This window comes from Erythranthe guttata, chromosome 4 (assembly GCF_056151865.1).
Source record: "Erythranthe guttata isolate IM_541 chromosome 4, IM_541, whole genome shotgun sequence".
Classification (NCBI taxonomy): Eukaryota; Viridiplantae; Streptophyta; class Magnoliopsida; order Lamiales; family Phrymaceae; genus Erythranthe; species Erythranthe guttata.
The window spans coordinates 12,333,041-12,348,540 of record NC_142536.1 but is presented as its reverse complement, the minus strand read 5'-3'; the positions used below and the strand labels follow the sequence as shown (position 1 = coordinate 12,348,540).

Sequence of the window (15,500 nt, the reverse complement as noted above, 5' to 3'; positions counted from 1 at the left end):
CAATTTTAAATTCCCAAGTTCTACTACTATATTTCAACATGTCAAGGTTCAAATATGAAATTAAATATGTTCAAAGTTATTTCTCAATAAATTTCTAATTCCAATATCACAATCAAATGTTCATATTTTGTTTTCCTTTTTGAACCATACATCATTCATAAATCAATGTTTACATTATTTCACATGCAAAGCTATATTCGTCGTCACTTTCACATCATAAATCATTTATCATAGAACTTCAAACATCAAACATCATAGTAAATATATGCATATATAGCCGAACACAAGAAGAGGGGGATAGAGAAAAGAGTATACTGGTGCGTACTTGATGAGCAAGAATCCAACAGTTCTTACCTTTTGAATCCTTTAAAAGATTTTGGGTGTTTTGCGAACCAATTCTAGTACAAGAATCTCTTTTATTGAATTTTCTTTTTTTTTTTTTTGGTAAGAAAAGAGCAAAATTGATAATGTAAAGATTACAATGGGGCCTCATTAAAACCTTGTTTGCCAAACAAGGAAAGAGTACCCCTAAAGTTGTTTTCTACGAAATTTGTATAGACCTAGTCTATCCATTAAGATACAATGAAGCACCCTAGCGTCTATACAAGTATGACTAGTCCAATTGTTACCACTGTGATGCTCGTAGGCGATCTTTGCCAGTTTATCCGCTACACTATTTTCTCCCTGAAGACATGAAATACTTTCCAATCTTGATGAAGCATTAATCTGCATTGAGTAACCATATACCTAACTTCTCAATCACATGCGATGTTACCATTTATCATCTTCGCAACCAATTTAGAATCTGTCTCAATCTAAACTTTCTGAATTTTCATGGTTTTGGATATAAGAAGACCATCAAGAACAGCTTGTGCCTCCGCAAAGAGTAGCGTGTGATTGACATAGTAATTGGAAAAGACTCTACACATAGCTCCTTTATAGTTGCGAAGAATCCCTCCCCCACTACTTCCATTGTTCTTCTGAGAACCATCTACATTTAGATTAAAAAAGTCGGCGTCTAGAGGTTCCTAGCGAACCCATTTGCCCTGCTGGATACAAACCTTGTGAACTGCTGCATCTTCGAGATGATAGTACGAGCATGCATTCTCTTCTTGTTAGAGTAGGTGATCAACAAGCCAACTTGGGGTTGTGGTCTCTTTCCATTTATTCTTGTAATAAATTATCCTTTTTCGTATTAATGATAAAACACCTTGGCATTCAATATCTTTGTCCCTTGTTCAAACATAGATATAGTCCTTACAGTTATTACAAGTACTTGTAATTGATCTTTTAGGATCCTGGGATATTTACTTAAGTATTATAACTGTTAAATGTGTTCCTAGTAGAAGGGTTACGCCACCAATGAGGATATCGGCCTTTCCCATTAAGAGACTAGCACTTAGTGTATGTGTACTGAGTCTCATCAGTAAACGGTATTGTGGTATCGGCATGCATAAGTGGGTGCTCGTAAGTTGGCGAGTTCACTGAACTCCCTCACCCTAAAAATCTCGAAGAGGTTATCAATAATCGAGTAGAGATCTCTATATAGTTGTACACAATTAGTCCTTAAGATTTGGTGAAAATATTTGTATGAACATTACGATTCGTTGCGAGCTTGCTATGTGTTTTTAATTATCGAATTAATATGCATGTTGTTTTTTTAAATTTCACTGGTAGCGTTAAGGTACGTAATTAATTACTTAATTGTCGGGCATGTGTTTATATGAATAAAATCGTGTTTTTCATATAAAACTTTTGTTTTCCGCTGCGTACACGTGCTTGATTCCCAACAGTGGTATCAGAGCTTGTTGCGCAATTAATTGCGTTTTAATGTGATATGCTTAATTTTGATACATGTTCGATTTATTAAAATTGTGATTGTTGAATTATTTAATTGGGTGTTTTCGAAAGTTTAAAATATTTTGGAAATATTTTTTGAATTTTTTCGAGCTTTAAAATTGTTTTAAATTGGAAAATCGGATCTGAAATTAATTAAAATTGCCGTTTTTAATTTTGTTCGGATCGAACCGGCCGGTTCGATGGTTCTGTTCGATCTAACTGACCGAATCGACGTGGATTCGGGACAGTTAGACCGGTTCTCGGTCTGACTGACCCAACCCACTAATTCAGCCAACTGGACAGGTCATAACCGGACCGTTTCGGTCCGAACCGGTCAGACCGGTCGGCCGAACCGGTTCACTAGGAAAAAAAAAAATATATTTCAGATTTCTAAAATTAAACTTAAAACAAATTGATTTTAATTTTTGGAAAATTATTTTCAATTAAACCCAATTAGATAACTCAACAATCGACTATTTTAGTAAATAGGTGTTAGATTAATTAATTAATTTAAATTGTTAAATTGATCTTAATTAATAGAACACACATATAATATTGATTATACTTTAACTTAATTACTAGTACCTCAACATCATTTGATTAGTTTATGCTAGTTGAGGTCCTATAATTATTTTGAAAAACCCAATAATTAATTAATGTAATTAATTATATAGTTAGGTCGTATGTTACTCTTAGGATAATATGCGTTTCCATATACGTTTAGAGAATATAGATATAGGAATCACATTAACCAATCCAAACCTTCTGATGAGATATAACTTTTTCTAAAAGTCCCTCATTCTTAATTTAATTAAGAATTATTTCAAGCTATAAAGGAAAACCAATCTGTTGAATTTTTTTTTCCTTCTACCAACGGTTGAATTATGTGTAGTCCCTTGCAATAGTGCAGTAACCCGTGTTAACGGGGGGTACTATAGTGGGGTAAGTTGTAATTCAATTGACATAACATTGAAGGTAGCCATAGAAAAGGTTATGCTGGATTAACGTGGTCGGCTAGATTAACTAGGGACTGCATTAGTTTGGTATAATTAAGTTCTATGAGCATCTTTGATTGGTAGGTTAGACTTGACACACGAAAATTTTGAATTCGCGAGATTAACTTAGGTCATTATCAAGTGTGAGGAAAACTACTTTAGGGTCATATAAATGATATGATTGATTGTGATCTACCTTTGGGCAAATATAATCGGGCTGGATTAACTACAGGTTATATTTGTCTTTTGGACCTAAAGCCCATTAAAGAAAAATCCGTTTTCTCATTTGTCTACTAGAGGGAAGTGGAACTCGGTAAAATTAGTGGGAGAACAATGAAATAACAAAAGTCCAAATATTTAATTGTAAAATCATTTAATACGAATCTCTAATAATCCTCTTCTCTAACCTCTCAGATAACCATGTCTAAGAATCCCATACTATCAATCCTCGACCAAAAACTCAATGGCCCTAATTACCTAGATTGGTTACGTGGTCTAAAACTTGTGCTCACCGTTGAGGGGCGTCTCTATGTCTTTAATGAGAGACTTCCTGCCACTATACCCGACACTGCGACCGATGCTGAAAAGGTAACTTATGAAGCATGGAAGAAAGTCGACACTCATGCTAGGTACTACATGATAGACGCCATGGAGCCCGCGCTTGCGAAGAAATATAAGTCTCACTTACAGGCTTTCGACATCAAGACTCATCTTGATAGCATGTATAGTGAGAGTATTAGGGCGTCGAGGTACGCTGCTACCAAGGAGTTGACCACTGCGAGGCTGCGCGAAGGGACTTCGGTCCGTGAGCACTGTCTCAAGATGATCATTCTCCTTGAGAAGCTAGTGAACCTTGACGTCACCCTCCCTGCCAAGCTCTCGTTGGATTTGATCATGTTGTCTCTTCCTAGTTCCTATGAATCGTTCATAGTGAACTTTAACATGAACAAACTTGATCCTCCCTTGGACGAGTAAATGAACTAGTTTTCCTATTGTTTGGAACAATTTTATATTTGTTTCGTCTCTCATTAGAAACCTTATATCTATTCATGTTTTGGATATTGAAGGTTTTACTTTTGTTTTTGGAAATTCGATTTGCATTATACAAAAGAATGAAAATGTGATTTTCAAGGGACGACTATTAAACAATTTATATGACCTAAATCCAAGTGAAATACCTATTAATGTTATATATATTAGCAAAACGTAAGGAGATAGATCAAAACCCCACACAACTTTGGCACACTAGATTAGGTCACGTCTCCTTAAGCAGGATGAACGATTTTGTTATTGAAGAATTGTTCACTTTGGACGACGTGAAATCACTACAAACTTGTGAATTCTGCCTTAAAGAGAAAATGACCAAGTCACCCTACAAAGGGCAAATGGAGCGGGCCGAAGGTCTTTTGGATTTGATCCATACAGACGTATGTGGTCCACTAAGTGTTAGTGCGAAGGGTTGTTACAACTACTTCGCTACCTTTACCGATGATTAATCTAGGTATGGGTACGTGTACTTGATGAAGTACAAGTCTGAAACATTTGAAAAGTTCAAAGATTTTAGACACGAGGTAGAGAAACAACTCGGACGAAGTATTAAGAAACTACGACCCGATCGTGGTGGAGAATACTTGAGCATCGAGTTCATTGACTTTCTAAATGAGAATGGAATACAATCTCAATGGACTCCACGTGGAACTCCTCAACTAAATGGAGTTTCCGAACGTCGGAATAGAACCTTCTTAGACATGGTTCGATCTATGATGTGGTTCACCAACTTATCGGCATACTTGTGGGGTAAGGCACTTCGCACTGCCGCATATTTGTTGAATAGAGTTAACACCAAAGCAGTTAAATCCACACCGTACGAACTTTGGCATTCCCGGAAGCCCAACATCAAACCTATTAGGATATGGGGTTGTCCCGCTTATGTGAAGTGACTAGTGGGTGATAAGTTGGATAGTAAATCCGACTTATGCTACTTTGTGGGGTATCCCAAGGACTTAATGGGATATGAATTCTATTATGTCAAGGAAGCAAAGACGTTTGTTTTGAGAAATGCCACATTTCTAGAAAGGTGGTTTCTATCAGATAGAAAAGGCACCATGATAGAACTTGAAGTAGTTCAAGAACCACAAAGTGAAGTTAAAGCAAAAGAACAATTAATCGATCCAATACAACAATCCACTAATATACCTCCTGAACATTCAAGACTTAGATCCGAAAGAGTTCGGAAAATGCTTGATAGGTTATTCCTCCTAAAAAATGATGAAGATCATGTTGAACTTGGACAAGATCCAAGAACATGCAATGAGGCCGTATCGGATGCGGACATGGGACATTGGCTAACTGCAATGAAATACGAAATGGACTCCATGTACTCCAACAAGGTGTGGACCTTGGTAGATCCACCTAAGGGAATAGTTCCCATAGGCTGCAAGTGGGTCTGTAAGAAGAAAATTGGAGTGGATGGAAAGGTATTGGCCTTTAAATCTAGATTGGTGGCAAAAGGATATACTCAAAGGCAAGGTGTTGACTATGAGGAAACCTTTTCACTAGTTGCGATGCTGAAGTCCATTAGGATTTTGTTGGCCATAGTTGCGTGATACGACTACGAGATATGGAAAATGGATGTGAAGATCGCTTTCCTTAATGGATACATTGAGGAAGAAATTTACATGGCGCAACCGAAAGGCTTCATATCTTCTGTAAGTGAGCAAAAGGTTTGCAAACTCCAGCGATCCATTTATGGATTGAAACAAGCATCCCGTAGTTAGAACATTATATTCGACTCAACTATCAAAGAGTTTGATTTTGAGAAGAACCCGGAGGAACCTTGTGTATACAAGAAGGTTAGTGGGAGGGCAGTGATACTTTTGGTGCTCTATGTCGATGACATTCTACTCATTAGGAATGACGTAGGAATGTTGCAACAGACAAAAGCTTGGTTGTCCACACGTTTCTCAATGAAGGATTTGGGGGAAGCATCTTACGTATTGAGAATATGCATCTATAGAGATAGAGAAAGAAAGATGTTTGGCTTATCTCAAAGCCTGTACATAGACACCGTTATGAAACAGTTTAGCATGGAAGAATCCAAGAAGGGATTCTTGCCAATGTCCCATGGGGTTCGTCTCTCGAAATCCATCTGTCCTCAGACACCTAGTAAAATCGATGAGATGAAAAGGGCGCCTTATGTTTCTGCCATAGGAAGCATAATGTATGGCATGCTATAACTAGACCCGATATTGCGTATGTTGTGAGTGTCACAAGCAGATATCAGTCTAACCCCGGTCCAGCTCACTAGAAGGCTGTGAAAGATATCCTCAAGTACTTACGAAGAACTAAGGATATATTTTTGTTCTATGGGGGTGGCGAGTTGAAATTAGAGGGCTTTACCGACTCTAGTTTTCAATCGGATGTGGATGACTCAAAGTTGAACTCGGGATTTATATTCACGCTTAATGGTGGTGCGGTGTGTTGGAAGAGTTCCAAGCAAAGCATGATGGCTGATTCCACTACCGAAGCTGAATATATTGTAGTGTCTGAAGCTTCAAAAGAAGGGACTTGGATAAGGAAATTCATCCAAGAGTTGGGTGTCATTCTTAATGCTAATGATCCAGTACCGTTGTACTGTGATAACACCGGAGCCATGGCGCAAGCTAAGGAGCCGAGATCTCATCAGAAGTCCAAGCATATTCTAAGTAAGTATCATGTGATCCGAGAGATCATTGATAGATGTGAAGTCAAAATAGAACGAGTCACCTCGAAAGAGAACGTTGCAGACCCTTCACGAAGCCTTTACCAAGGTCGGTCCATGAGAAACATCGAGAGCCGATGGGATTACGATTTATGGGTAGTTGGCTTTAGGTCAAGTGGGATATTGTTAGAGTAGGTGACCAACAAGCCAACTTGTGGTTGTGGTCTTTCAATTTATTCTTGTAATAAATTATCCTTTTTCAAATTAATGATAAAACACCTTGGCATTCTATATCTTTGTCCCTTGTTCAAACATAGATATAGTCCTTACAGTTATTACAAGCTTGTAATTGATCTTTTAGGATTGTGAGATATTTACTGGATTATTACAACTGTTAAATGTGTTCCTAGTCGAAGGGTTACGCCACCAATGAGGATATCGGCCTTTCCCATTAAGAGACTAGCACTTAGTGTATGTGTACTGCGTCTCATCAGTAAACGGTATTTTGATATCGGCATGCATAAGTGGGTGCTCGTAAGTGGACGAGTTCACCGAACTCCCTCACCCTAGATATCTCTAAGTGGTTCTCAATAATCGATTTGAGATCTCTATGGTATAGTTATACACCATTAGTCCTTAGGACCTAAACATCACCGTGACTTCACTAGAGGACCAGCTGTATCGTGACATGTCCCTGAGTTCCACCGAGGACCACCCCAAGGGCCAGTGTTCGTGCAGTCTGAAATCTAGTGGGAGGTCTGTATTGTAGTCGGCGATTCGATTGCTAGAACAGTCTTGGATTTCCTGTGTGTTCTCATAGTTTGTAATCTTTAAGTCTCCGGCCAAAGCTGACTAAGTGATGATTAGGGAATTCGATTCTCTAAGCCATGCACGTACTGATTGCAACACTTAGAACGATCGCACAGTTATTGAACTACTAAGGAGGTCTTGATGAACCAATGCCTCTAGTTCAATCTGGACATATGAATCGAAGGTATCGTACTGTACATTAACTATATCAAAAGGTTCTTGCAGGCACTTCCTTTGTATCTGGGGGATCATGACGCATAGTTGCTAAACGCCAATCTTGATTCTTTGGGTGATTAAGTTGAAACGAGCTTCATCTTCATCATAACTCTAGGGACGAGTTTAAACCACAAAGAGTTGTGGACCCACGGCTAGCTTACATATGAACCGTCGAGGGTCACACTGCTCGTACACTCGAGTTCTTTGAATAAACGGTCAAAGATAAAAATGTTTAATCTTCGCATAATTGGAAGTCAATATGATTGAGTCCAACATTCGTAATTTGGAATTATGAATGAGAATAAGAAAAGGAAAAGAACTAGGCGAACATCTTAGTGAACTTTCTAAATCGGGAAGTTTCCAAATTTAGAAGGTCCACTGAATTAGGGTTTCCACTTTTAGAAATTCGAAATCGAGAATTGGCACTCGTAATGACGAGGACATTTCAATGATTCAGAAAATATAATCGTTATAATTTTCAATCATTGAGTTGTGAGAAACGACCGAATAAAGACTAACGAACTTAAGATCTTGGGCCCGGTCCAACTTAAGCCCGTTAGGGCTTTTATACAAGACACTATAAATACAAGATTTGTAATACCCCATACTTTCAAAACCCCAAACTACGAACTTAGATTTTCCTCGAAAATTTTTACGTGAATTAAATTGATAACTTGCATAAATGTCTAGATACTTGGACGTGCTATATTTAATTGGTTGCTTTATTATGTGTTTAATAAATATGTGATTTTGTGATTACGTGAAATATATATGATTTACGTATTTAATTTCTTAATTAAATAAATTTGCATTTTCTATGCCTACTATGTGTACATGCACACATACATACGTGATTATATATATATATATATATATATATATATATATATATATATATATATATATATATATATATGCATATGCATCGGATGAAGTGTGTGTGTGAGTAAAGGGTGTGTTTAAAATAAATAAATAAAATTAGTAAATATTGCATGACTTAACACTTGGCATTTTCTAATCATTTCTCTTAATCCACACTCAAGAGATTTGAAGAGACACTCTTCTATTTTTTCCTTACAAAGAGTGTCTCTATTTTTTCCTTATATATGATTTACGTATTTATATGAAAATCATCTATTTAACCATGGCTCTAGAGTATGCAAAGAACACCATAAAAACTACTTGTCCATTCACCGGAGAAAACAACACATCCATTTTGGAAGCACACACTATATCTTTCACCATAAAAGTGGCTTGGCTCGAGTTTGGCATCAACCCTTGAAGTCTCTCTATTTTGCTTGTTCTTCATTTTCCTTTTGGTGATTTAGGTAAGAAATTTCGAGTTTCTTGCTGCAATTAGAAGATATCATATTATTTTAAAAGATTTTTCAAGATTAACTAAAAGACTTCTAAGTATTTTGAAAGTTAGGGATTTTGGGGGAAAAATGAAAATTTTGTGTTAATCTTTAATCTCCTCTTCTTGCATGTTTAATCTATGCTTAAAATCTGTAAGTACTATCATTTCTTGACTAAAGATTTTAAGATTTCGAAATTTCAAAGATTTTTACAAGAAAAATAGAGATTTTCATTTCTAGTGGCTTGCATGTACAAATCTAAAATGTTTAAGGGCTAAACTGCAATTTTCCGAAACTTCCAGCTTTGAACAAGTTTTTAACAGTTATTTCAAGTAGATATAGGGTAATAAATAATTTTATTTAAGGGTTTTTAACTATTTTTTGAAAATTTGAAAGCAAAATCATTTTTGGTAAAGAAATGAGATATTTAGCTATTTTTATTATAAAAAATTCGAAAATTTATAAATCTGTAAAATAATTTCAGAATCTCGAAATTTATATAATTAGAAGTCTTAGGATTAAATTTGAGAATTTTTAAAAATCTTTTACTATTATTTCGAATTTTAAAGGTTTAGGTGCTAATTATGAAGTTCTTGTGCTTTAAGTGCTATGTCTTGGAATTGTGTGATTTAAATTATAAGACATGGGATTATGAACATGGATTTGTGGCAGAAACATATTTATGAGGCTGCTGGAATTTATTGAGGTGAAATCAATGAGTAAAAGTGGTGAGAAACTAATTAAATGAGGAATAAAAGTGTCTTTACTTTAAAGGCATGATTGTGCTATTTATTATGCATGTTTATGGTTGCATGGCATAAATATGCATATGTGTGATGTGTGTGTACGTGTGTGTTTGTGGGCAGTGTGTGTGTGTGTGGTGATGATATATGTGTTGGTTAATTGTGTAATTAAGTAGTTGATAATTTTATTTGATTGGGGTTGTTACTCACTTGATTGATATTTGTGAAGTTTAAATGACTTTTACATAATTTGTAGTCATTCCATGACATGCATTTGCTTTTGACAAAATTGAAAGATTAATGGAATATTTGGGTAATAAACGAATCGGATACGGTGGGCCGGTATCCAACTAGGGTTGAGAGGAGTGATACGAGTGATATGAGTGATGTTGGATCCATAGACGGGCTCGAAACGGTTTATTATCCGAATATAGAAATTAATCTTTCACGGATCTGATAAATGGAAAATTTATTTTTTACACGGATTGCATTCATGAGCATATTTGTGACTTATATGTTTTAGTGTTTTTGTGACTCGATTCTTGTTTGATGTTTCTATGACTCGGTGAAGGTGACCGGAATGTTATATATACTATGTATATGTATAACCTATTTTCAACCCTCGGTAATTCCTCGAATTTCTTACTGAGCTTAATAGCTCATATAGATATTTTCTAATTGCAGGTAGTGCTAGTGGTAACCCTCCCCCGGAATGGACCTAGTAGTGGATCGAAGTCTTGCCCGGAGTTTTTGGAAGTTCGAACGAGGGTTCTATAAGTGTGGCTAAGTACTATTTTGGTGATGTAATATAAAGTAACTTTCGTTTTTGTTTACTATCGTACTCGTCTTTAAAGTATGGGACTTTAATCGGTAACGGATCCTATTTTGAACCTTATAATATATTGATCCGTTTATATTTATGAATAGTTCGTTTATACCGTGCTTTTATCGTTCGTCGCCAAAATATTTATAAACTCTGATTTTTATTTCGAACCTACGTTTTACGATAGTGTAGCACTCGAATAAACTCCTTCTCAAAAAAAAAAAAAAAGAAAAAAAAAGGGAGAACTAAATCGACTAAAGCTTTTCAAAGAAGTGTTGCGAAAATTTCTAGGATTCTAAATGTTTCAAATATGGTTTTGAAATCGCCAGTGTGGATTTTTCGTATTTTAAAAGTGATCCTATAAGTTGCTTCCGCTAAATCAATTAATTTCGATAAACCGGTTCGATTTATCACCTATAATACAGGGGGTGCTATAAGATTTATAGGTCTTGCAAAAAAACAAACACACAATTGAAAACCCTAGCCGCTCAATCTCAAGTCCACGGCCACTCACCACTCACGCCCGTCACCACCGCCGCCGCTTGTCGCCGGAATCGTCCACACGCGCCGATCGCCTTTGGTAGCTTCTTTCCTTTTGTCTTTTTCTTCCGTCTATTCTAACTTCTGCGTGTCTAGTGCCACATATTTAGTAGAACTCAGTATACGAGGTGAAATCCGAGAGGAGGAAGACAAATGAGTCGAAATGCAGAAGCAACCGCCGAATCACTGCCGCACGCGCCGCCGCTGATCAGCGCGTCCGTCGCCGCTGCTCCTCCCGACTGCACGGATTGGTTTTCGTGGCAGTTTGCTTCAATCCGATAGTTCACCTCACGCTTCAAGAGGTAATCTTTCGGACCCGTTAGATACAAGGTTTAATTTAATTAGATTAAATTGCACGTTATATGTTTTTCATGAAATTGATTTTGTATGTTTTACTTGATCGTTTTTCGTGAAAATATTTGTATGAATATTACGATTTGTTGCGTGCATGCTATATGTTTTTAATTATCGAATTAATATACTTTTTCTTTTTTTAAATTTCGCTGGAAGCGTTAAGGTACGTAATTAATTGCTTAATTGTGGGGCATGTGTTTATATGAATAAAATTGTATTTTTCATATAATTTTTTTGTTTTCCGCTGTGTACACGTGTCCGATTCCCAAGACTTCTCAGCATAGATTTATTTATATCTGGCCTTCCAAATTTTCGAGCAACTGTAAACGAGGATCCCTAAAGCCACCATGCCATGTTGAGTATTCTGCCGAAAAGAGCTCGTCCAAGAGTTGAACATGTGTACGACCAACATGTAAGACCTTGAAATATCCACATATTAGCTAAGAAATTCCACACGCACATTAGTTGCAATCTCCGATTTAAGGAAAAGGTGAGTGATGTTCTCCACAACACGCTGACGACAACAAACACATTGAGAAGTTAGATATACTCCCCTAGCTTGAAGCATCTCGTCTGTAGGAAGGGTTGCATTTAACAGCCTCCACATGAAGGCTGACGCCGTGTATTGAATGTATGGTTGCCATATAAACTTGGCCCATGGAGGTTTATGGTACTTGATACGAAAAACAAAATCCCAATAATGTGCATGTTGTGGATTCAGGCCCACAAGCAATAACAAGTCACACAAATATGAAAATCAAAACCAAGAAAGAACACACAGATACCACTGTGTTGACTCAACCGACTGTAAAACACCGTTGCAGATAACACAACTACAGTACCACAGATCTAAAACTGAAAGCAATAGAACAGTAAAGAACACAATATTTAAAGTGGTTCGACCTGTATTACCACAGGCCTACATCCACTGTGCAGAGAGAACAAAATCCACTAGATCAAGAAGGTTACAGATTACAAGATAGTGATAACACTCAAGCTCTCAACAGCTATTTCACCTAAGCTGTATTGACACTCCCCTGTGTATACCTCACTGTTTCTCTCTTGTTTCCCAACCCCAAATCTCACAAACCCTGTGAAGATTTCCTTCTTGCTTTCCCTCTAGCTTCTTCTTTTGTTCTTGAGAGTTTCCTCTCTTTCCAGCCCCTCAAGCCTTATCCCCTTGATTTGGCCTTAGCCTCCAAGCCTCTCCACCAAGTGCTTTATATATGCAGCAAACCCTAGCAAAAAGCAACTTGGTCCCCAAGCAAATCACTGTGAGCTCGACAGGTGTCCACCACTGCCAGAGTGGTCCTCACGGGTTCTGTCTTCTAGTGTAACAGCTCCTTACACTTTCCAGCTCATCCTTTGACTTTACTTTAACTGATGCACCAGATAAAGTATCCACTTGGCATGTACACGTGGATATGAGTCACAGAATAACAATTCTCCACCTTGACTCATACTCCACGTAGGCTTCTCTTCCCTCTCCCTCTGCACCCTAGCTTCTTACCAAGCTAGATCCACCTAGCTTCTTACCAAGCTAGCACCTCCTAGCTTATTACCAAGCTAGCACCACCTAGCTTCTTACCAAGCTAGAACCTCCTAGCTTCTTACCAAGCTAGCACTGCCCCACCTAGCTTATAACCAAGCTAGCACTGCCTACAACAGCTCACCAAGTCCATACAGTGATTGAACTTTGAAACCGGTAAAGACTTTGTTAGCATATCCGCAGCATTCTCCGCTGTATGCACCTTCTCCACCTTCACATCAATGTGTTTCAACACTTGATGCCTTAACACATGAATTGTACTTTGGTTGTCACAGTACACATTCACATTCTCCTGCTCAATCCTCAACTCCTGAACCATCCCAATCATCCACACAGCTTCTTCGACTACCTCAGTCACCGCCATGTATTCAACTTCTGTCCTAGACAAAGCTACCACTGATTGGAGGCCTGACTTCCACCTCACTGCAGTCCCAAAGAGAGTGGACACATATCCTGTTAAGGATTTCCTTGTGTCAACACTACCAGCATAATCTGAGTTCACAAAACACTTCCCCGCATCACCTTCTATTCCATCATTCCGCTTGAATAGAAATCCAATCTCAGCAGATCCCTTCATGTATCTCAAAGTCCACTTGAGTGCTTCCCAGTGTGCCTGCCCTGGATCAGCCATAAACCTGCTGATCACACCTGCAGCGTGTGCCAAATCCGGCCGACTGCACACAATGCAATACATCAAGCTCCCAACCGCATTAGCATAAGACACCTTTGACATGTACCTATGCTCTTCATTAGTTGCAGGTGCTTGGGACTTTGAGAGTCTGAAATGCTTCCCCATAGGAGTAGACACTGCCTTGGACTGATGCATGTTGTATCTCAACAAGAGCTTCACAACATAAGACTGTTGGGACAGGAACAAGTGACCACACCGTCTGTTCCTCACCATCTGCATTCCCAAGATCATCTTGGCAGACCCCAAATCTTCCATGTCAAACTCAGATTTCAGCTTCTCCTTGATATCATCTATCTCCTCCTTGGACTTGCTTGCAATGAGCATGTCATCCTCATACAGCAACAAGTAAGCTCTAACCGTTCCTTCTGTTTTCCTCACATACACACCATGTGAGACAGCTGTTGTAACATTCACCTGTTCCAACACAAGGTCATACCGAGCTACTAGTGCCAACATGATTCTGATTGAGCAATGTTTAACCACCGGTGAAAAAATTTCATTGAAATCTATCCCTTTCACCTGTGAGAATCCCCTAATAACCGATCTAGCCTTGTACCTAGGCTTCTCCCCGGGGATTCCCTCTTTCTTGAAGAGCCATCGACAACTCACCGGCTTCTTCCCACTTGGTCTCTTTACCAAGACACAAGTCCCATTCTTCTTCACTGAAGCTATCTCTTTCCCCATAGCTTCAATCCAATTCCGCCTTTCCTTCCCATTTGCTTCCTGGTAAGTGGCTAGCTCACCTTTTATCTCAAAAATAACATTGAGTGCAAATGAAATGATATTAGCTTATCCAAACCTTATAGGTGGTTTAATTAGCCCCTTGAGTCTACCTCTGGTCAAATGGTAATCCCTCAGATCCTCCTCTGATTCAGAACTTTCGTTGTGATCAGATTCTTCCTGAGCATCTGTGGTCACAGCTTGCTCAATTGTGGTCTCTTGCGGAAACTCCACCTCAATCTGAGTACCATCACTTGAAGTTCCTTGAGTAGACTGATATCCAATCATCTTTGCCATCTTCGATTCATCAAAGACTACATCCCTACTCAGAACACACTTCCCTTGACCAGATTCCCGACACCATAACTTAAACCCCTTAACCCCGGTTGGATAACTAATGAAGGCACATTTGAGGGCTCTTGGTTCTAGTTTATCACCTTTATGGGCATAGGCTAAACTACCAAAGACCTTCAAATCAATGAAATTAGCAGGCTTACCATACCATTTATCATTTGGAGTTTTGAATTCACTTGTTGTGGTGGGACTTCTGTTGTTGAGACTTGCTGTTGTTGCCACAGCGTTTCCCCAGAACTTCTTACCAATAACCGTCTGACCTGACATATGGTAAATCCCATTGTTTCTGAATGCCTTCATAACAACCACAGACTCCTTAGACACTTCCAGAATGCCATTGTCCCCACTGAACGTGTGGCCACTCTTGTCTAAGACTCCAAGAGATATCAAGTTCCTCTTGACCTGAGGAACATATCTCACTTCCGGTAGGATCCTCTCAATTCCATCAAACATCTTGATTCTTACCGAACCAACCCCTTTCACATTGCAAACATCATTATTCCCCAATAAGACTGTACCCCTCTCATTCACCTCGAGAGTTTCAAACCAGTCCTTATTTGATGTCATGTGAAAAGAACACCCTGAATCCAATATCCAATCCTCTGTTACATCACCTCCAGTGACAACAAGGACATCATAGGATTCAAATTCCTCAGCTATAATACCAGCTTCACCATTGTGTCTTTGATCCTGTGTTTTCTTCTCCGGGCAATCCTTTTTGAAGTGACCAGGCTTTTTGCACCTATAACACTCCAACTGACCCCTCTCTACCGGAGTCCTCTTGCCCTGCGCCAACTTAGATCTGTTCTTC

The 15,500-nt window shown here is 38.3% G+C and overlaps 1 long non-coding RNA gene across 1 annotated transcript; it reads left to right on the top strand.

The window, feature by feature from the left end:
• The first annotated feature begins 8,690 nt into the window (after positions 1-8,690).
• Positions 8,691-10,578, top strand: LOC148771148 (uncharacterized). The gene is made up of 2 exons (XR_016031039.1): positions 8,691-8,888; positions 10,343-10,578. It is a non-coding gene; the product is annotated as an uncharacterized LOC148771148 (long non-coding RNA).
• The last annotated feature ends 4,922 nt before the right edge of the window (positions 10,579-15,500 follow it).